At 43.1% G+C, this 24,420-nt stretch overlaps 1 protein-coding gene across 1 annotated transcript in view; it reads left to right on the top strand.

Moving 5' to 3' along the window:
* Positions 1-24,420, top strand: part of ROBO1 (roundabout guidance receptor 1) — a 434,821-nt gene that overhangs the window by 266,568 nt on the left and 143,833 nt on the right. The window lies entirely within an intron of this gene.

Here is a 24,420-nt window from a genome sequence, read left to right as displayed (position 1 = left end):
TCCCTTGATTCATGATGATCTTCTGCCCAAGTCCCCATCTGAGTTATTGCCCATGACCACTACAGTTCAGTGTGTTATGAAACTTGTCTCTGTGGTCAATGAGACAGGAAGTGATGTTATTTGATTAATAGATGCAGACAGGATGACATCATTTGGAGCCCAAGAGGGCAAAATGCAATCATTTTACTTGGCAGGTTGTATCTGTTATGTCATTCACATGTGGTTTTGTCAGTGAACTCTTAAGACTGGGCCTGCTTGTTGTGCCTCTCTAAGCCATATTCTAAGTGCCAGGTTCATATCATGTACTGCAGTTCTTAAGTACAGAGCACTCTGTTTCCAAAACTTTTTATATGCCATTGTATATCGTAGATACAAGGAATAAACACTTAAAGGGGCTGTCCCACAAAACAAATCACCTGCTCATAGAATAGGTGATAAGTTTGGTATCTGAAGGGTTCAGTTCCTATAGCCGGGACCCCAGTGAACATGAAAGGGTAGTCTCAAGTTTCCTGGAATTAATGCTCCATTCATTTATATGGGACTAATGGATATAGCCTAGCGCTTGTACTCGAATATCTGTGTTAGTCCCATAGAAAGGCTCCATTCATGAGGGAACACTTGTGATCCCTGTTCTCTTGATGGTGTCCAACTCCGGGACTCGCAATGTAGAGGCACTTTTCAATAGTGATGAACAAATTTTTGTAAGTTTGATTCGACAGATTTGTTGAACTTTTGCAAAAAGTTCAATTTGATACGAATTGGTTCGAACCAAACCGGAAGTTCACCAGAATCCTTAAATACAGATGTACAGCACTATGTACAGGTGTACAACACTATACACCAGTGCTCAGAACTCGTGTTGAGTGAACCGATCCAGTAGATCTCTGTTTCGAGTAGAACTTTGCTAGAAGCTTAGCTCAGGTTCAGACCAAACTGAACTTTAGGCACAGTTCAACCCAAAACAGTTTTCTGCTGGTGATATTTTCATTTTCTGGGCTAACCCTTTAAAGGCGATGTCCAGCCAATGGCATTTATTTTAAATTAGCTTAGAATGCTCTAAAATAATACAAGGAGTAATAGTCACTTTACCCATCTCCCGACGCTCCCAATCTGACACCTCACAATGTCCACCCACTGGTTACTGTACTTCCTATTTTCTGTTGACACACACATGTAACTGCTGCAGCCAATCACTGACCACAGCAGTGACCTGCTAATGTCTCTGATTGGCTGTAACAGTCACATGTCTATGTCAAGAAGGGCCAGGGCGGCTAGATTGGCTGCAGCAGCCGCATGTCCTTGTCAACAAAGACTAGGAAGTACAGAAACCGTCAGGAGACCCTAAAAAGTGTCAGGACAGGATCGGTAGACGATCAATAAGGAGAGCATTATGGTACTTCTTTATTATTGCATTCTGAGCATCTTTACTCAGAACTATTACATGCACATTTGCTTCTTAAAGACGTTGTAATAGGATCACACGTTATTCCCTACCCACAGGATAGAGGATAGCCTGATAATCATTGGGGTCTCAGTGCTGAGACCCCCGCTGATCTCGAGAATGGGAATCCTGTAACACCATTTACCTCCTGGCACTGTGGGGGTCACTTCTTCCTCCTCATTGTTGTCAAAATGAATGGAGCGCTGCCAACCATGCATGGTTGGCGCTCCATTCATTTCAGTGGGGCTGACGGAAATACCCTTGCGCCTCTGTAATCTCCACAGTCCCATTGAAAGTGAATACAGCGTCATTACGCTTACACAATTAGCACTCCATTCAGTCTTCTCCTCACTGCGGCGGGTGAGGAGGACAGGGGACATGGGACCCCTTGTACTTGACACCCCACCGATTAGGAAGTTATCCTCTATCCTGTGGATAGGAGATCATGTATAATCCTGATACAACCCCTTTAAGGCTACAGACCAGCAAGTCTTCATGCTACCAATAGTTGTAGAGTTTTTGTAATTTGGCAGTACATTATATTGGGAAGCAGAGGCCACAGTCACATTGAAATGCATTTCTATGTGTGACTGCTATTCATTCTATAGCATTTCCTTTGACAAATTGTATGGAGTCTTAATATAATTTATCTTGTCGGAGTAACAAATAGACTCCGCATTGCATGGCATTTCTTACCAAATTCCAAGAGACAATCCATCAATCAATCGGAGCCGTGCGACTTCCTTGCCAGAATCTACTTAGAAGTAATAAAACTACTCTTGGAAAGATGAAGTCATTTTTTCCCGGGGGGCAAACGACTAATTTTGGTGCAATATATATATATATATCCTTTTTTTCCCCCAACTGTATTTGCTGCAGAGTTGATGCAATTAAATCTAAAAATGTGTAACTCTGCTGATTGTTGATAAGTATTTTTGATTATACTAAAACAGTGTAACAAGATGTTAATCCATATGCTTAGGAGATGGCAGGCTCTAATACGGGGCTTTTTTTTCCCTCTCGTGCCATCTGTTCTAGAATTAGGAACGGCATTAGACTGTTTTGCTGATAAAGGACAAGTAACTGATTTGTAGTTTCTCAATCATTTTAATTAAAATATGCGCTGAGTCCTGGGATATTTACTGCTTTATATATCACCGCAGGAGACGCGCCATTTCTTGACTGGTTTATAAATATGGAGCATCTGCGCTCTTAGGTAGATTAAAGGGATGCTATCCTGAAGTGAATGTGAAATGTGTCGTGTTCTCTGGGGTTGGGCGTTCTATTGGATGATGGGAGTAGTCCGTTATGGATTACACTGCTGCTGGATGACCTGATTACATTACAAACAAGGGGTCTATTATGGGAGAGATCATCGATTCCTACAGCGGCGGCGGATCGTTCTTATATACTGTAGTTGCTAGAAAAAGTCCAACATGCCAAGGGGAAAAATGTGGCCAACATGATTTTATTATACATTAATTCCAATGTACAAATTATTTTGAACCAGCCTTAAAGTGACCCTCTGGTTTTAGGCCAAAATTCTATCCTGGGAGCAGAGGAGATGGTGTATTACGTGTAGCTGTTCTCTGTTGGCCGTCCAATCTGCTCGTTTCAGATCCCATTTTCAGCTATCCAAGATAGCCGATGCGATCTTCAGACTACCTAAATCCACAGTGTATGGCTAGTGCTAGACTACCAATTCATTGTACTGGCTCTCTGATTGGCCAGAGTTGCACAAGTGATAAGTTCTAACCAATCAGAAAGCAGTGCACAGTGTGCATTAGGTAGAAAATTACTGCAGCCATCTTGGACAGCCGAAAACGCGGCCTGTAATTGGTGGATCTACAGGAGGGCAGAGAAGAACAGTTGACATCATATATCTTTCTCCTGTCCTGGAACTGAATTTTGCCCCAAACCAGAGATCACTTTAAAAGGAATCTGTTAGCTCTCTTGACACGAGGAGGAGGTGGTAGTAAAAGCTATAGTGCTGGCATGACCTCTAGGTGGAAGGATATTCAGAAAATAGAAATATCAATGATTTGGAATGTAAGATAGCTTTATTGAAAATTGGAAGGTTACGCACTTCGAGGCAACGTACACCTCTTCATCAGAGAACTGGAGAAAAGTGCTCATTCTGTGACATTAAAAAAGGGTTAAAAGTAGAAAAAGATGTAATAAATAAAGAGGAACATAAAAACAAAAAATAAAAATCAATATCAAAGCATAAAAATAATGATAAAACAACACAATATGGAAATAATCATAAATCATGTCTACAGGAGCTTAAACATCATTAAAGGGGTTTTTCGGGCAAAAATTATCGATGACGTATCTTCAGGATTGGTCATCAACAGTTAATCGCCAGGGAGCCGCCACTCAGGTTCCCTGACGTACACCTGATCACCGGCCTGCTATGAGTGCAGCGAGACATGTGTTATAGGAGAGGGCAGTGGAAGTGGTAGAGCTGGCTTCACTCCCATTGAAACTAATGGGAGCTGAAGCTTCTTTTGCATTTCTCTGTCCATCCCCAGTGTCCTATTTTGAGGATAGGTCATCAGCAGTTTTTGGCCAGAATAATGATTTTGATACCTATCGATATTTTTAATTTTTATGTTCCTTTTTAGAGATGAGCGAGCACGCTCGGATAAAGCAGTTACTCGCTCTTCTCCAGTAACTGCTTACTGGTCCGAGCGTGCTCGGGGGGGAGGGGGGGGCGGTTGTTAGCGGGGGGTAGAAAGAGAGAGAGAGAGGTCTCTCTCACTCTCTCCCCTGCTACCCCCCCCCCTGCACCCCCTCCCCCGAGTCAGCTTACTGGAGAAGAGCGAGTAACTGCTTTATCCGAGCGTGCTCGCTCATCTCTATTCCTCTTCTTTTTTCACCATGTCTTTTTCTGCTTTTAATCCTTTTTTAATGTCACAAACTTTATACTTTTTTGTCCAGCTGTCTGATGAAGAGGTATATGGTTTTGAAAATAGTCATATTACGTTCCGAATCAGCAGCATTTCTTTTTTCTGAATATCCAGAGGTCGCGCCAGTGCTATAGTCTTTTCTCTCCAACTCTGCAACAAATGTGATCATTAGGTTAGCCCAGTCCTAAAGGCTGGGTCACACGTTGTGGCCACGTTGCCACTGTTGCCGCAGTTACAACTGCAACACAGCCAAGACTTCTGCACCAAACCTAAAGGGGTGATAAAAACCTAAAATCAGAGAATTGCTATTTTACAACAACTTTATATCTACTTTGTAGAAGTTGAATCTTCACTTTGAAGCAGAGTAAGTATGAAAATCCCCATATAAAAGGTAAAAAAAAAATCTGCTTTAAAGCCTGTAAATAAACAGAGCGGTTCTGTCTCACCTTTAATGTGGTTTTGGTGTCTCTGCCGTAATCGGGTTAAAAAGTGTTTTTCCCACCTGCTAGAACAAAGACACAAGTCAGATCAAAGGCGGAGATGTTCTGCTCCACACCTGTACAGTCTGAAGAATTACAATGCGGCTTATGGCGCTAGTAAAATTCTCCCTGTAATCGACGCCTTCCATCCTCTCTTTTGTAATCATGTTTGACACCGAGGGTCATATTTGCTCTACGATAAGAAATGAACAGGTAGGAAGGGTTAAATAAATAGGGGCTAGAGATTACTACTGAAACTTGGTAAGTAAACTCTGTACCGTTGGCCTCATATGCTGAACAAGAGCAAATATTAATTAGTAAAACCTCAGTGAGACGATCGCTAGTAGACTGTCAGGTGGAAGCAAATCATTTTTACACAATTGGGGGGAATCATTTTTTTCTGCATGTACCTTAAATGGGTTATCCCACCATAAGTGTGTGATTGGTGGGGGAGCAACCACCGCTGATCATGAGAATGGGGAACCCTTGTTTGAATAGAGTAGAGGTCACACTTGACCACTTCAGGCCTATTCAACTCTATTGGACTACCAAAGATAGGGATAAGTATTGTTTTAGGGAAACCCCCCATTAAAGAAAACTTAGCATGTGCTATAAACACCATAAACTAAGTTTATAGGTTCATAGTACAGGGGCTGCCGAGTTCAGACGTGTGCTTTTCTTTTTACCTGGCTCTTGTTCCTTCGCTGTCAGAGCAGTAAGCCAACGCTTGGACTGTGCATCAGCCCCATCTCTGCAATCATAGAGAACAGTGTATGTGCGTACACACTGAATGCAGAGATGAGGACCAAGTGGAAGCTTCTTGGGTTGACAGTAATGGAACGGGGAGCCGGGTAAATATAAAAAGCACACCCCCAACTTCTCGACCCCTGTCCTATAAGCCCATAAGGTTAGTTTGTAGTGGTTACAGGACTTGACAGGTTCCCTTTAAATATTCCCCAAAAATAAAAAAATACCAGTCAATATGTCATTGAGTCATCGTCTTCTGTGCAGTTTTCGAGCCTCTGAGAAAGCCTGATGTTAACCAATATGGCCACCACAGCTTCCACAACAGTTTCCGTACAGCTTTCCTAGCACATATGTTGAATGTACACTGCATACATCCGGGGGCTTATGCAAATGACCTTGTATGATTGCACTTTGAATATCTATGGTTCCATGGACCAGTAGGCTCTACATGTTGTGGCATATGGTGCCTCCTCTAGAAACAACACAAGTTAATGGTGAGTGTTTGGGCCCTTAATAGGCAGGTTTACCTACCAGCAACATTTAATGGACAGGTTATCTCACATGTACATGCATGTTTTTTGGGGTCTGACTGTTAGAACCCTGACAAGTTTGTATAGCAGTGATCCCAAGTTCATGTTCTGGAGAAGTTTGATTGGAACATTGGTCACATGCTGTTGTTCCGGTGGTCAAGTGTTGCATTCAAAATCTAAAGGACTAACAGAGATAGCCAAACGCAGTGCTTGGTTAGCGCCATCCGTTTGCTTGTTTGTCAGCCAGTCATGGACATATTTATACAGGCTGATGATCGAGCAAACATATGTTTGGGCGAACATTCTTGCCTGATTATCTGATTATGTAAAAGGCCCTTCTATTCGGACATCTATGCTTGTTTATAGGAGCATTTTCCATTAAGCGTTTAAAGAATATGATAGGTTGGATTTCAGCCTGTAGTACTAAAAACCAGCAGCCCTTTATTTTCCTCTAAAAAAAAAATTGCACATTTGGCTGAGGGGTGGTAGTCAGGTCTGGCAACTGTCACATGAGATCTCAGGGTGGCTACACACATTAGAAATAGATTGTCTGAACCTGTTGATTTTGGTGGGCTCACCAGATAATTTATTGTGTATGAGGGCCTTCATAGTTTCCCCCAGCAGCACATATCAGGGCAGACATGGATTGGGAAGGTGGATGTCAACTGCCAGATCCTTTTGTTCTCATGAGACAGGCCGTTGTCAGAGGTATCTGGCAGCAGCTTTCCACCCTCACTACTTACAAAACATGGGCATGATCAGCCAAGCATGCATGTGTTTGGGGATGTCAAACTAGATAGCTCGTGGCCGAAAACGCATTTGGCTGAGAGCTATCTAATGTATATGGGCAACCCTGTGGTTTTACCCCTAACTAGATTCCATGGGACCCTTGTTAGGAATCCCTCTTTGGCAGTCTCTTATATGGAAAGTTTAGAAATTCTTTGGAACATATGCTAAACAGGTTGTGCCAAGACTCACAACTCTGTTGAGAGTGTGGGGCTCTGTGTGATCAGCTTTTTACCATTACAAGCAGCTGATTTTGATGGGGGAAGCCATAGCCATCTTCACATTTTTCCTGCAGCAATTGTTGGCCATCTTGGCACAATCTAGACCTGCTTTTTTAGCAAGAAAAAAAAAACAACCAAAGTTAATTTAAAAGGAACATGGTTTTGGGGGTGTGGCTTAACACAGTGTGTGATATGACTTTATCCCACATGTATATGTAACATATCTCAGCCGATAAACTGCCCAGTATCTGATCTTATCCATTAATGGGTTTTTACTGGTAATAGCCTCCCGGTAAAAATATTGGTTAGGCTGGTAATGAACTGACCGGGTGACAACCCTAGAACACCCCTTTACGGCAGTTTTAGCTATTGATGATTTCTGGTAAGCACTCATACAAATCTGATAGCTAAAGACATTCTGTTGGGGAGGAGAAGACAGGTGGCCAATCCCTAACCACAAACAGCGGAGTGATACACTCAATGCTATTGCTATCGGCTTCATTCACTTTGTGAAGCCGTCTATAGATAATTTCTATATAAAGTCTATGTGACTGAAGGAGATAGCCGAATACAGTGCTTGGCTGTGTCTATCAGCCACATACATGCTGAAGAGAATTACAACTGAAGAGTTGGGCAAGGGAATCCCCATTCCAGAAATCAATGGGACCCCCACTAATCATAAATTTATCATCTATCCTGTTGGGTAACCCCTACTATCTCTTCTACTGAGACACTTTAGAGAAACCGATCACTTGTTCTCAGTTTTCCCACATATTACATTTCATTGGATGCCCCCCGATGATGACAACCTCTAAAATCATATTTTCTGTTGGAGATTTTACTATGCCAAATATATAACTTAGTCTTTCTCTATCACTACAACCCCATTACAGTAGAAAAACCATCACCAATGGTCCTGCAGCATGGAAACCAAATTAGAAGTACCCAATGACAAAGATTACGTCCAACAATATTTATTGAGACTTACTCACTTTGGACACATGATGAGGGCGAATTCACTGAAAAAAGAGATGCTACTTGGAATGGTCAGTAGTAAAAGAAAACAGGGAAGATAAAGGACACGTTGGCTGGACACCATCAAGAAGGACACGGAAACTGACATTGGCCAATTGAAAGCAGCCATGGAGATAAGAGAAGCATGAAGAGGACTGGCCTACAGAATATCCAAGAGTTGGACACGACTGAATGGATAGAATGTAAATTGGAATATTTGTTGAACCATTGGGGCAGATGACATAATGTAATATGTTTCAACGCTCTCAGAGGTCTTCATCAGAGTTGAATTGTATTGAACCTTATCATCTGCCTTGACGGTTCAATGAATATTGTTGGACATAATCTTTGGTTTTGAGAGCTTTTAGCTTCCCATGCAGCAACGCCATTGGTGATGGTTTTTCTACTATTCATCATTTATTGGACTGTATGTTGAGGTGCTCAAGGTCTTGAAACTGGTGGGTACATCACTAAACATCAGGTGTTCATTGGAGTTGTGCCTAGTATAGCACAATCCCTTCAGGTAATGGGAGTTAATAATTTTTGCCCTTTTTATGTTTTTAGAACCCTACATTTAGATCTCCACCCTTGTCATATCTGCTTTTCCTCCCCCCCCCCCTTTTTTTAGAGTTCAAAGATTCAACCCCATTATGGTAGTTTTTGAAGTTCCCTATCCTGTAAGAGTCCCATAATTCGCCTTTACATCTTCATTCTTCGTGTCCTTCCAATTCTCTCTTGAGCTCTTAATCTTACATCAAACATCCCTTATCTTGCAGAATCTCCCATAATTTGGTGCAAAACAAATGCCCCCATAAACTGTTTAGGAGATCATAAAGAACAGATGGCCGTGCCTTTCCTATAAACCAGTGCACTTACCAGGGTACTATAGAAGAAGTTTCACTGTCTTGTTCCCATAGTTTTACAGTCACTAAGTCTCCAGTTCCCTTCGCGCACTGCGGAATATTTGATCCGGTCCTGTGATGTCTATCTCATGCTAATAACTCCAGTCGCGCAATATATCTAACTGCTTTTGAATTGGATCACAACCTGTACAAAGCAAATATCAGCTTTAGAAGAATCTCCGCTGCTCTTTTCATTCCCCGTTTCGCTTTCCCTTCCATGCTCTCACCTTCTGATAGCAGATTGGCTTATCTCCAGGACAAAAACTATTAGCATCTGAATAACCTTCTCTCAGTAGACGGTGGGAACATTTTTTGTAAGAATGACATATATTTTCTGATTTTAGAGCTTTTCCCATTTCAGTCCTTGCTGTATGATAATAATTTGATGGATCTCGGTTCTAAAATGTGAGCAAACTGTATAAGAAAGGGTTCTCCTAGTAGACATGATAAGACTATGATTCTTTAGCATGGAACAATGTTCCTCTAAACCGCCCAACCCCTCCCCTATACGCCTGCATCGAAAGTATCAGCTTCCCAGTGGTGATGACTGGCTGCCAAGACTTTTGCCAGGGCCGTGTAGTTGGAGTCTGTAGAAATGTCATTTCCACCTCTGGCATCAAAGCAAAGTTATTCTTATATAATAATATATAATACATTAACCCCTTAAAATAACCCTCTGGTTTCAGGACAGAATTCTATACCAGGACCAAAGGGGGCTATTTTATCTGCAGCTGCTTTTCTCTGTCATCCTTCCGATTCCGTTTTCAGCCATTGAAGATGGTCAACAAATATTCAGACTACTAAATCTCCACTAGTAGTGTTAGACTACTAATGTACTACACCAGCTCTCTGATTGGCCGGAGCTGGTCACGTGATCAGCACTAGCCAGTCATAGAGCAGTGCGCATTATGTATTAGATAGCTAGAAAATGACTGCTGCCTACAATGCCTGGGACCAGCAGATGGGAAGGGCGGCAGAGAAGAACAACTACAGGTACTATACCTCCTGCCCCCTCTTTTCCTAGAACAGAATTTTGCCCTTAGGCTGGGTTCTCACAGGGCGGAAATCTCGCAGTTTGGCCGCAGCGTAAAACCGAGAGATTTCGGCCGGGAGAACCGCTGCTGCAAAACCCGCGGTGGCTTTGAAGCGGCCCGGCCGCTCGCTCTTCCGCTGCGGCCAGTGCTCCCATAGAGGAGAGCGTGGCCGCAGCGGAAAAAAAAGAAATAGAAGAACATGCTGCGGTCGGCAAATCCGCACCGCAGCAGCGGCTTCTGCCGACCACAGAAGAGAAATCTCGTCCACATGGCTGGCTAATCCCGGGATCAGTGGCCACAGGCGGATTTGCCGCGGCGAAATTCCGCACGGAATTTCTGCGGCAAATCCGCCCCGTGTGAACCTAGCCTTACACTACAGGGCTGCTTTAGTAATGCAGCCTAGTTTGGTATATAATGATTTTTTGAATTTTTTTCATCTCCGCATTTCAAAAACCATAAGTTTTTATTTTTCCATAGACATAGCCGTATGAAGGTTTGTGTTTTGCCGGATGACTTCTATTTTTCTATAGGACCATTTTGGTGTATAATGTATTGTATAACTTTTATTCATTTCGGGGTACAAATAATGTGTTCTTTTTATTGCACTGGTCATTATGGATGTAGCAAAGCCAATGGTATTTATTTATTTTTATGTTAGAAAGCAAAAATAAATCAGTTTTTTTCTACTTGGAATTTTTTTTTTTCATTTTTAACTTTATTTTCAAAGACACTGGAAGCGACTTTAACATTGTGATCTTCTGATCGCTGATATACTAGTATATTATCTTACTTTCTCTTTACTTTTGACAACTATGGTAAACCTGGAAGCCACTATAGGGCCATCCATGATCGCATTATTACAGCATCTGTGGTCAGCATTAACCTCGGCATCCAAAGGGGTTGTCCAGTTAAAAAACGCGTATGGCCTGTCTTAGGGCATCCCTTGCCTAGGACTACCGCTGATTGTTCTCTGAGCCAATGTGATGATTTCTGCAGAAAGCTGACAGCTGCAGTGGACAGGCTTGGTATTCTAGGCACTGAAGTGAATGGGAATTTGGATTGCAATACCAAGCCTGGCCACTGCAGTTGGAACAGAGCTTTGTGCTTCCTGCAGAAATCAGCTCAGTGCATGAGCGCACCAGCCCAGCGAACAGCTGATTGGAGGACTCTTGGGTGACGAACCCTTGCTGATCTACTGTTGATGGTCTAGCCCAAAGATAGGCTATCAACAGTTTACAACTGGACAACCCCTTTAAACACCCGTTTTTTTTATGAACCTGGCCATTTGTGTGGGGTGGATAGGGGTGGGCACCTACAAGTGATGGTATGGTTACAGCTTCTGAGCCAGCGCCATACTATTACGCTGCTTCCTAGGAATGACCTTCTTGCAGCAATGCAACTACACAAGGTGGAAATGGGTTAAAGGGGGTTTGTGGGACTGAAAACATATGAGCAGGGACCCTAATAAAATAGGAAGGTAAGCTGCATTCACCTCTTATATGAAGTCCTGTTCCGGCACAGCAGTCCGGGAAGAAGCTGAAGCAGTCATGCGCCATTCACTGTGTACGAACAATCGCTAATACCGCATACATATTGTTCAGGGTCGACATATTGGGTATAAATGGTGCCCACCTGTATAGTGCAGCCTTGCTATCACACGCATATACTCTACATAATGGATGCAAATGTTGAAATCCTATTTAACAATAGAACCGACTGAATAAAAGCTGGTTCCTGGCGCCGTCATTCCTATTCACTCTCTCTAATGGAGCACAAATACAATATGTGAGAAGCCATCTTTATAGTCAAACAGCTTTAATGTCGTCCTCAAAGAATACCTGACAACAATATGTTGTGCATCACAGCCCCGAAGACTGAGGACCCTTATTGTGCCGAAGCGCCATTCAAAACAAAGTGTAAACAGCGAGGATTTTACAGCCGAATGGAACAGATGGCGAAAATGGCGCTAATTTAATATAGAACCTGTGATATATTTTATTTAAACTATATCATTATGGCTGCTACTGTTTTAGGGGCGCCGTGGCTTCAGTCCGGTAGAAACAATATGGCTGGCATTCCTTTGGGGACAGTGTGGCTGCATTATCTTGGGGGCATGGACTGGGGCTATTGTTTGGTGCACTTTGGCTGGCACTTTTCTGGGGCACTGTTTTATGGTACATTGTGAGTTCACTCTTGTGGGAGCACTGTGGCTTGCACTCTTTTGGGGTCATGTGACTGGCACTATTTTAGGGTGCACTGTGACTTCAGTCTGGTAACAGCACTGTGACTTGGATTATTTAGGGGCCCAGGGGCTGGCATTGCATTCTTTTGCTGCACTGTGGTGCCAGTCTTGTATGAGCACTGAGGCTGGCTTTCATTTGGGGGCACAATGGCTGGCACTATTTTATAGTAGACTGTGACCAGTGTGATAGGTACACTGCGTCTGGCTTTCCTTTGTGGGCACTGTTGCTGGCATTGTTTTGGTTCACTATGGCGTTACTCTTGTTGGAGCATTGCGGCTGACATTCTTTTGGGGGCACTACGGCTGGCACTATTTTATAGTACACTGTGACTTCACTCTTGTGGAAGCACTGTGGGTGGTATTCTTTTGGGGACAAGTGAAGGTCCTTGTTTAAGGGTGTATAGTGACTTTAGTCTAGTAGGAGGACTGTGGCTGGGATTACTTTAGGGGCCATGGGCTGGCACTATTTTATAGTGTACTGTGACTCCGTTCTTGTAGGAGGACAGTGACTGGCGTTATTTTGAGGGTATAATGGCTGGCACTATTTTATGGTATGTTGTGACTTCATTTATGTGTAAGCAATGTGGCTTGCAGTTTTTTGGGGGCACGTGGAAGGCACTATTTAAGGGTGCACTGTGGCTTCAGTCTGGTAGCAGCACTGTGGCTGGGAGCACTTGGGGGCCTATTGGCTGCTACTGTGTTACTGCACTGTGGCTTCACTCTTGTAGGAGGACTACGGCTGGCATTCTTTAGGGCACTGTGGCTGGCATTTATTTCACAAGTTCTGATCCTCCAGGAACGTTCAGTCACATTAATGCTGAGTAAACGAATTCTAATGCACAGAAATGACAAAACTTAATTTTTATTTCTCACGACATTTTGGAAATCCGCATTATATTTGACTTTGCCGTGTTCCCAGAAAATGGATACCCTGATTCTGCAGTCACAGGCATCGCCCTCCTATGTTCTGGGGATAGAATAGTATTGTGTGTTTATCAGGAAGCCCATCAAATCCCCCTGCTGCCGGACAGACTGGAGATACCATGAGGTAGACATAGCCGAGGGCTTAGGGCCAAGTAATACCCTTATATCGGAAGCATGCTGCTAAATGACTACTTAAAACGTCCAAAAGCATTTTACCCAAAGTCCACAAGTCGGATTACATTAGGCTTCTAGAATCAAGGAGGTTCATTGCCGGCAGAGTACATAAAACCGGCCACTATTGGCAACAATTACTATGACCATAGTGGTCGTAACTTAGTGTTATTTGCACTCTCTGTTTCCTGCCTTCTACCTCTGCATGTGTCAGTCTACACTGCATTTCTTGCACTTTAGGGCTTAGTCACACGGCGTTTATTGCCGCGATTTGCGTATGCGCATGCGTCCGGCGATTTTTTAAAACCATTGCTTTGCAATGGTATCGGACACATGAGCGCTTTTTATGCGCTCGTCCGATAAATTAGAGAACAGAAATCGCAGATCGCACCTATCTGCGATCTGCGATTCCTGTTCTCTTCTCTATATGCGCTCAATGGGGCCGGCGGCAGCAGCGCCGACCCCAATGAGAACATATAGAAGATAAATCATTCTTCTCTGCCACAACTGGTACAGCTGTGGCAGAGAAGAACGATGTTTGCCCATTGAATTCAATGGAGCCGGCAATACAGCCGGGGTGTGAAGTGGGTGTGAAGTGGGTGTGAAGGGGTGTGAAGTGGGTGTGAAGGGGTGTGGGTGTGAAGGGGTGTGACTCAGACTGGCCCCTGATTGGCTCAGCCTGAGCCAATCAGAGGCTGATCTCAGTCACACCCATTCATGAATTCATGAATGGGTGTGACTGAGACTTGCCTCTGATTGGCTCAGCGCCGAGCCAATCAGGGGCAAGCCTGAGTCACACCCCCTTCACACCCACTGCAGGACGGCCGCGGGGATCTCCGGCTGCCAGGAGCAGGTAAGTACATACATTTTTTTTATTTTTTCACTTTTCAGGATGCATTGCAGGGAAGGGGTTATATATTTAACCCCTTCCCGACAATTCATCCCACACTCGCCCGCAGCGCTTGCATTCAATGGAGCCGGCTGTATTGCCGGCTCCATTGAATGCAATGCGCTGGACAGCTCCGACCCATTTCTAATGAAACGCGGCTAGGAGCAGATATTCGGGCGATTTTTCGGCGCCGGTCATGCGATGCGCAAATCGCGTGAAAAAACGCCCGTGTGACTAAGGCCTTAGCACTAAGATTTAGATACATAGCATCCCAGTTCATGAAAGAGATGCCAGAAATGTAGATACAGAAGGGTGAATTTTTTTACAATGTTGATCCCTTTTAGATTTTTTTCGAATTTAGCTATATCAGATTAGAAGCAGCCCGACTCCCAAAATACCCGTCGATCAAGGGTCCCGATGTTGGGCAGGCACTGCCACCTCTTCACTGCTCACCAGGTACAGTGCCATCCATTTCATAGTGACTTTGCCGGGTATTGCAGCTCAATCCCAATTCATTGAATAGGACTGAAGTGCAAAAAGTCGAAGAATGTGACATGACGCATGTTGAGGAAAGGGCGTAGGACTTGCCAGATTGCCATGGACCCTTCAAACGGCTGACTGCTGGGTGTACCAGTAGTTTGACCCCCACCAGTCTGATCTAAGTCCCAGAAAACTCCTGTAACCCCTTTCCAACCTCATAATGTAAATATACGTTATGCAGTCGTGAGGTGTGAATGGAGCAGGCTTGTTTGCGGAGTCTGCTCCATATCTGGCAGCTATTAGCGGTTTCTGCTGGCAACTGCCAAGATCAGTGTCAGCCCTGATCACAACAGTTAACTGTTTAAATATCACAGTCAAAGCTGCCCTAGCAGCAACCCCCCTCAATGCAATCAAGGGGATGCTGATGGGCTAGCATGGCAGCCCAGAGCCTACAGAATGCTACTAGGGGTGCCATGCATAAATACCTATTAAGCTCTACCCGTGACAGGGCTTCATAGACAACATTAAAAATCACCATATACTGCAATACTGTATAGCTCCCAAGTTATCACAAGTTCAAGTCCCCTATAGGGACTAATTGACAGTGCGAAAAAAAATTATGGTTTTTTTTTAACAGTTAAAAATATATGTAGGCATATAAAGTTAGGCAAAAACTTTTTCCCGTTCCCCCATGATAAAAATCAAAAGAACTAAGAAAACCCACAATATTGGTGAGGGCCATAAAAATAAAAGTATGCCAGAATTGTAGGTATTTTTCTTATGCTGGCTCTCAAGATGAATAAAAAGTGCTCAAAAAGAGATATGTTTCCCAAAATGGTATTAATAAAAAACTGCAGCACACTACCAAAACTAATTTACATACAGCTCTATGGAAGAAAAAATAAAAAGGCTGGGTCTCAGAATATGGTAACGGAAAGCAATTTTTGGTTGAGAAAATTTTTTTATTAATTTTTAAAAGAAGAAAAACATTTAAAAAAAAACCCCGTATAGCGGTAAATTTGATATAATTTGATATTACCATAATTGTACCGTCCCATAGGACAAAGTTCATATGTAGAGATGAGTGAATCTACTCGGTTCGGGTGTTTTTGAACTCGAGCACCGCTTTTTCCGAGAAAGTCACTACTCAGACAAAAAGATTTGGGGGGTGTCGGGGGTGAGCGGGGGGTTGCAGAGGGGAGTGGGGGGGGGGGGAGAGGGAGAGAGCCCCCCCCCCCTGTTCCCCACTGCTACCCCTTGCTCCACCACGCCACCCCCCCGAATCTTTTCGTCCGAGTAGTGAGTTACTCGGAAAAAGCGGTGCTCGAGTTCAAAAACACCCGAACCGAGTAGATTTACTCATCTCTATTCATATGCCATTTATACTGCACTGTGAACTCTGTAAAAACTGAACCCACCAAGATGGCACAGTTACATGTTTTTTCCTTCTGCCTACTTACAAATGTTTTTCCACACATTATACATTAAATGGGTTCAATAAAAAATACAACGTATTCCACAAAAAAACAAGCCCTTATACAGGTATATCAATGGAAAAGTTGAAAAAAAGTTATGACTCTTGGAAGGCAGGGACGAAAAAGCGAGAGTAAAAAAAAAAAATACTCTGCTCCTGAAGTGGTTAGGCCACCTGCACACGGCAGAGCCAGATTCCACAAATGGGAGCTCGCAGTGGAGTCTGGCCCAGGCCGGCGTCCGCGGGTACCTGCCTCTTCTCTTCTTAGGCCTTAGTCAGACGGGCGTTTTTTGCCGCGATTTGCGCATGCGCATGCGTCCGGCGATTTTATAAAACCATTGCTTTGCAATGGTATCGGACACATGAGCGCTTTTTATGCGCTTGTCCGATAAATTATAGAACAGAAATCGCAGATCGCACCTATCTGCGATCTGCGATTCCTGTTCTCTTCTCTATATGCGCTCAATGGGGCCGGCGGCAGCAGCACCGACCCCATTGAGAACATATAGAAGACAAATCCTTCTTCTCTGCCACAGCTGTAACAGCTGTGGCAGAGAAGAACGATGTTTGCCCATTGAATTCAATGGAGCCGGCAATACAGCCGCTCCATTGAAAGCAATGGGCTGCCGGCGTGCGCGGGGTGAATTGTCGGGAAGGGCTTAAATATATAAGCCCTTCCCTGCAATTCATCCAGAAAAGTGTTAAAATAAAATATATATATATATACTCACCTGCTCCCGTCAGCCGGAGTTCCGTGCGGCCAGCCTGCAGTGGGTGTGAAGGGGGTGTGAGTCAGACCTGCCCCCTGATTGGCTCAGCGCTGAGCCAATCAGGGGGCAGGTCTGACTCACACCCCCTTCACACCCACTGCAGGCCGGCCGCTCTGAACTCCGGCTGCCGGGAGCAGGTGAGTATGTATATATTTTTTATTTTAACACTTTTCTGGATAAATTGCAGGGAAGGGCTTATATATTTAAGCCCTTCCCAACAATTCATCCCGGGCTCGCCCGCAGCGCATTGCTTTAAATGGAGCGGCTGTATTGCCGGCTCCATTGAATGCAATGCGCTGGACAGCTCCGGCCCGTTTCTAATGAAACGCCCATCTGACTAAGGCCTTAATCTGTATTGCGGATGGACTTGGTGTGTCGCCGTTGGACATGCGCAGTACAGATTTTTCTTCAAATCTTTCTTTTTTTCCCGCGCCGTCGCTAGGCGATGACACAGGTACCCACGGCCTATCTGCAATGTCAATTGCAGATGGGCCACGGGTCGGAGTGCTTCTATTGACTTCAATGGAAGCCGTCCGTGCAAAGCCCACACAAAAATGGAACATGCAGTGATTTTTCCTCCGCTCGAGTGTGCAGGAAGCAGCGGTTTTCCATAGGATGTGACAAATGGTATTTTCTGCGGATGCCGACCGCAGATTCCGCAATGCAAACCTGTTCGTGTGCAGCCGGCCTTAAGCTGTTATCAGGCAAATTTGACATTTCTACAAACTGTAAATGACATGTAAACCTTTATCGTAATGCAAACGTTCCACTCCATCTCTTCTCCAACTTTACTGCTGTGTCAGTCTTCACTGTACTTCTGGCATTCCGTTCATGAATTGGGAATATAAAGATGTACAATATATCTCACCTCCTGGAATAACATGTCTTAGTGGTCATTAGTATTCTCATTGAGAAACCTCTAAAAGACGTCTAATCAGACAAGTATCTTAGGTTCACTTCTTATGAGCTGCGTGCTGATTAAACGTTTCCACCGCATTTGCATTAAGCAATATGGATGGAATGAGGCCGCCAGTGTCACGGACTGTGTGCCCCAGATAGATAACCTTGGAGGTGCACACATACCGAATGCTTCCTGTGCATCAAATCATCTCATTCTAATGACATGCTTAGGAGCCGGGACCTGCAGACCTGTCAGACGGCGGTGCAGTGCCGGTCCATCAACTACCAATCAGGAGTCGCTAACCTCAGAGATGATCGCTCACAGTAGTTGGATCCTAGCAGGAGACGTTGCATTGTATTTACCAAAACTTGTCCACGTGCTACAATTTAATTTTCAGTCTTAAGTATGTAACAAAATATTTTTTTACCTCCCTGTCACATCGTCCGCCGTACGACACGTGTGCAAAGATTTCGATCTGTTCCTCATGTGGAATCCAGGGTGGATTCATTGATAAGTAAAAGATGGAAATAACAGCAGGAGTTTTTGTTTTTCAATGCAAAATCACGAACGCTACGCTACCGCTGCCGTAGGTTGGATGGCACCCCGTGCAGAATTTATTTTGGCATCCCCCAGCATAATTAAAATATGATCTATATTGCACTGATCGGCGGTCTGCTTGTATTTTGCTTGTGCAAAAAGAAGCAAGCTAGTAGCATACCCAGACCAGAACGGCTCAGTTCATAAATACAGCATAAAACCAAACACATGATATAAATACAGCACCAGAACCAAGCTCATAACATAAATACAGCACCAGAACCAAGCACATAATATAAACACAGCGCCAGAACCAAGCACATAATATAAACACAGCGCCAGAACCAAGCACATAATATAAATACAGCACCAGAACCAAGCACGTAATATAAATACAGCACCAGAGCCAAGCTCATGGCATAAATATAGCAAAAGTAAATAAATACAACAACGAAACCAAATTCATGCCATAAATACAGGACCAAAACCAAACACATGATATAAATACAGCACCAGAACCAAGCTAATAACATAAATACAGCACCAGAACCAAGCACATAATATGAACACAGCACCAGAACCAAGCACATAATATAAACACAGCACCAGAACCAAGCACATAATATAAATACAGCACCAGAACCAAGCACATAATATAAATACAGCACCAGAACCAAGCTCATGGCATACATATAGCAAAAGTACATATATACAACAACAGAACCAAATTCATACCATAAATACAGGCCCAAAACCAAACACATGATATAAATACAGCACCAGAACCAAGCTCATAACATAAATACAGCACCGGAACTAAGCACATAATATAAACACAGTGCCAGAACCAAGCACATAATATAAACACAGCCCCAGAACCAAGCACATAATATAAATACAGCACCAGAACCAAGTACATGATATAAATACAGCACCAGAACCAAGCTCATGGCATATATATAGCAAAAGTACATAAATACAACAACAGAACCAAATTCATACCATAAATACAGGACCAAAACCAAACTCATAATATAAATACAGCACAGGAACCAAGTTCAATACATAAATACAGCACCATTATGTTGGGAAGGCACTGATGGGCCGACAGAAGGAGGAGGATTCATGCAGCTCCACAAGATGATTCCAATCCAAAGCAAAACAATCATCTGGCTAGGCGGACCTAAGGGGGTGATCACACCTGGAACCCTGTGTAACCACACGGATTGCTTGTAGCTAAGGCCGGTCATGCCTGCATGTTCAGAGTCTGGAGGGGGAAGTAATATATTACGTGCTATCCTATATTTCTGTCAGTATTCCATGGATCTGCCGCTTCCCAAGCCCCGTTTTCAGTCTTCCAATATGGCTGCTACACGTTTCTGACTACCCGATGCACATTGTAGTATCCTAGACGGCCAATGGCATCACACCTCCTTTCTTATTTTCCAGCTCTACTCATGTGAATAACTTTGGTCCGACAAAAAGCCACGTGAAATGCCTTAGACTAATAATGCATGGTGATGGGTATGGGTGATGGGTATCAGCAGATCTAGGGGAGAAAGTCACAAAGGGGGAGCAGAAGGTAATATTACCCCCCCACCCCCCTTCATGGGATACTTTTTGTCCCTGGGACTGGAAGGTTGCTTTACCTTATTCTTAAATTCCTCTCTTTATAATTACTACTTAGTTGTTACCCCATAGCACTGGGTCCCACATGAATCCCCAAGAATGAGTGGTCTTAAAGGTCCGTGAATGAATGGTGCTGTAGTCTAGCATATGGACCACCACTCCATTAATTTCAATGGGACTGCTGAAGATAGCTGACTTCAAGGGATTGGCTGTCTCCGGCAGTCTCGTTGAAATGAATTTAGCAGCATTGCACATGCTTGACCGCCGCTCCATTCATTCAGGAACCTATGGGATCGCCCTTCTGAGCGGGGTCACAGCGATCAGCCTGCCAATGATCAGGTGATCTATTTTCTTCTATTTCTGCACAAGCCCTTTAAAGGGACCCTGCCATCACCTTTGAACCCAATAAACTAAGTCATGGGGCTCAAAGATAAGGGAATGGGGAGTCAGGGGAGCTGCGTTTCATACTCACCAGGTACTCCGTTCTTGCTCTATGTCCCCACAGAGTTGGTATACGCGCACAGAATGACTCTTTTGAGACTACTTTGTGCATATACCCTCTCAGAAAGATGAATGGGAGAGAATACACAAAGCCATCTGAAAAGAGTCACTCTGTGTGCACATGCCAACTTCCATGGGTCACGGTGCAGGACCCAGGCACACAGTGAATATGAAACAGAGTTCCCTAGGATCCCAGTTCCTCTATTTTGAGCCTCATAATGTAGATGACAGGTCCTTCAAGATCTTAGCCAGTCTCTGCTTATTTCCATGCACAGTGGATCACATGTGATCACTGCAGCCAATTATTGACCTTGGCATCCGTACAACTGAAGCCAGTGATTGGCTGCAAAAGTCATGAGCCTATGTATAAATCCAATCAATCGATCAGAAATACTGTAGACCCTAGTGGCAGGTGAATGGCTCTGAAGTGAAGTCCAAAATAGGCTTGTCTTCTGCTTGGCCTTTGAAGGCCAACGATTGTGTCAAAGCCTGGAGTCATCGGAGGATCTTCTAGTACATTTGTTGACCAGGTCCAACCATGTGCTCTACCATTTCCCTCCAAGCCTCTTGCTATCTAGAAACACTTTTACCTAGAGTAGTCCATCTCCACAGGAACATGAAGACACCTTCAGTGTCTCCTCTTTTGTGTCACTTCTATTGTTATGGACTATAATAGACCCAGGGAGCTCATATGGGTGATTGCATTACATACAAGAATGCCATTCTAAGTCATTGCATTCAATAATATGACCTTGACCCATTATCTGATAAGGTTTTAACATCAAGGAATATTGTTATACTTCTTCACTGTGTAGTAAAACTCCAGTAGAGAGTATAAATAACTGTATGCGGTGCGCTAATGTGATCTGTAAACTCCACTCAATTTCCCTTTTCCATAATTTATTATGAGCCGAGCCCTTTGTCAGTGATTTATTGAAAACACACCTCGCTTATCACTAGGATGAATCTTAATGAAGAAGCGAAGCCGTTGTGGTTTGTGTATTGTTGTACTATAATGTGGCTTTTATATTCTGTACGATAACACGGCTCATGGTCCCCTGCGTGGAAGCCATTATTTATATGTTCACCAACGCTTGCTCATTGATTCATAACATTTTAACCACCTTGTTAATGTAAATCTCTGCACCCAGGGGGCGCCGATATAATTGGTAGGGTAACTATACACCGTGTACTCTTACCGGATTTCTCTATTTCATTTTCAAAAACAGTGTATTTAAATGCATTGATATCATAGTGGTGGAGGGCAGCTTCATACACTGTACTGTTGGAAGGGTCATCCTAGATTAAGGATTATAGGGGTTGTCGGCCACTTGTTTTTGTTTTTTTTATGATTCACTGAATGTTTTTAAATCATGAAAGAGGAAATATTTACCTTTCCAATCTCCTGCTGCTCCTGATCTGACACTTCCTGGGACCCCCCATTGGTTTCTGTACTTCCTAGTGTCAGGTCCGTGTAGGGTAAAGCCACAATGTATTGCGCGGACATCACCAAAAAAGACAAAGACAAAAAAAAAACAACTAACACAGAACTGGGAGTCCTTTCCCTAACTAAATCGAGACTTGGTGGGTTCCTGCCTGAAAGCAGTGCAATCGTCCTGACAAGGACGACCCCACGTCTCATACATACTGGGTCTAGTCTATCCCTAGATAACAGATGGGACAACCAGAGACACAGATACTAGACAGAGAGGGAACACTGCCACACCAAACAGGATAAGAGACAGACATCCACACATCTACGGACAGAAGTGATTCACGCATCTGCACGGAAGAGATATCAGACAGAGCTTTCGCAGACTTCAGTAGAATGACCAGTTCCCATGATAGGGTGCGGTTGTATTAAATAGTATTACATTATTATTGATTGGCCGACCAAGAGAACTGCCTCCCTGACAACCAATCAGACCAGCAACAACAGGGGATGATGCAGCAGATAAGAGAAGAGGTGAACCATGAGGTATTCCCCACACACCCAAATCAAGGAACTTATGCAGTCATAGGACTGAGATATTCCCAACAGCCAACAAAAGGAACCTCTGTAAAGACGGTGTTCCAGAGTTCAGTTTAGTCCTCTGTTGTTCTAAGACTCAGTTACAGGATATTAGTTTAGTATGAGTGGTTCAGTCAGGTTCTTAGGTTTAGTAATTCTTGTACTGATCACTAGTTAGTCTCAGACTGGTTACCTTTTCTTTCTCATAGTGGTGGTTGCCTTTTTTGGGGTGGGTGCTCAGGGACTTTTTCGGTGTGGGCTGTTCTAGCAAGTAGACTCATAAAGTTTTCCATATCCAGTCATATGCAAATCTAGTATTTTATGTCAGTTCATATCGACTTGTATTCTTGACTTTTGGTTGGACCCAGTCTGCTGCTCCTGTTGTGCAAATTATCGTACCAAATGGAACAGAACGTAACACTCTATACACAGGACAGTTGATAACTATCATAGCACAAGCTCTTTAACCCCTTCAAATGTATGTAGGGCATACATTTATTTCCTGGGCATGTGGGGTTTATATGCAACTCGATTGGGAACTAATCATACTCCAAACATGGCCGGTGCCATCTGTCTTTGACAGCTGTCACTGGCGCGCAACAACCGTGATTGGTGTGAATACTGATTGTGGCTGTTAACCTTTTAAATGCTGCTATCAATTATGTTATTTAAATGCCCTGATTGGCATTCTAGGCTGCCATATGACTCCCCGTGATGAAATTGCAAGGTGCCTTTCAATTACCATGCAAGCCTGGGACATTCTGTGTCATAAACTGCCTGTCAGAACGCGATGAGCGATCAAACGATCGCAAGTTCAAGTCCCCAATGGGGACTAAAAAAGAATGTCAAAGCAAGTTTTAAAAAGTTTTATTAATTATTAGGAAAAATAAAAGGTATTGATAATAAAAAAAAATCTAAACAAAAAACCAAGAACATATTTGGAGTTGCTGAGTCCATAAAAACCTGATTTGTAAAAGTTGTCAGAAAAAAATATATATACAATGCGAAAATTGTGCTTTTTTTAATCACCGTGTTTGCAAGAAAAAAAAGGAATCATTCTATCAAATAACACAAACTATATTTGTTATTACAAAATCAATATATTGGTATACACCAATTATTAAGATTGTAATAATTGTAATAATACATTTAATAATATACTTAACATATTATATGTTTTAAAAACCTAATATATTGTAACTGCAGTTGTTTGTTTAAGTAGAATATAATATTCTTCAATAAAACGAGTTAAAAAAAAGTGGTGTTGTACTGACCCATAGAACCCCCCCCCCCCCAAGTTTTTTCCATTTCACTCCCCTTTTTCCAATTTTTTAAGCGTTTTTCAGTATGCTATATGGTTTATTAGTCTCCTTGAAAATCACAACTTGTCCCGCAAAAAACAAGTTCTCGGACATCTACATAATAAAAGTTATGATTTTTGGAAAGTGTGGAGGAGAACCCAAAAATGAAAAATAGGGGGGTCGCATCATTAAAGGGTTAAGGTAGCATGAACCAGAACTAGGATGTAGGTCCCATTTGGATTTGTGGTATTGGGGCCCCTCTCTTCCATCTAGTCCCCAGATACAAGAATACCAAGAATCCTTTATTTTGCTCCTTTTCTTAACATACATGATCTGTTTGTCTGAAGGATAACATAAGATTTATTATATTCATGTCTGAATAATTCTTGGAGCCAAGTTTAAGATTTGGTAAATCGATCTCTAAGTCAGCGCCATTACATTGTTACAACAAGTAGAAGGAAGAGAGAGATTGAACAAAACCCTTTGACGTGATTTATGAATGTCTGCTCATAAAAATAAACTAT

The sequence above is a fragment of the Eleutherodactylus coqui genome, chromosome 4, assembly GCF_035609145.1.
Source record: "Eleutherodactylus coqui strain aEleCoq1 chromosome 4, aEleCoq1.hap1, whole genome shotgun sequence".
Lineage (NCBI taxonomy): Eukaryota > Metazoa > Chordata > Amphibia > Anura > Eleutherodactylidae > Eleutherodactylus > Eleutherodactylus coqui.
The sequence above is the reverse complement of the archived record's forward strand: the minus strand, read 5'-3'. Positions and strand labels throughout refer to the sequence as shown.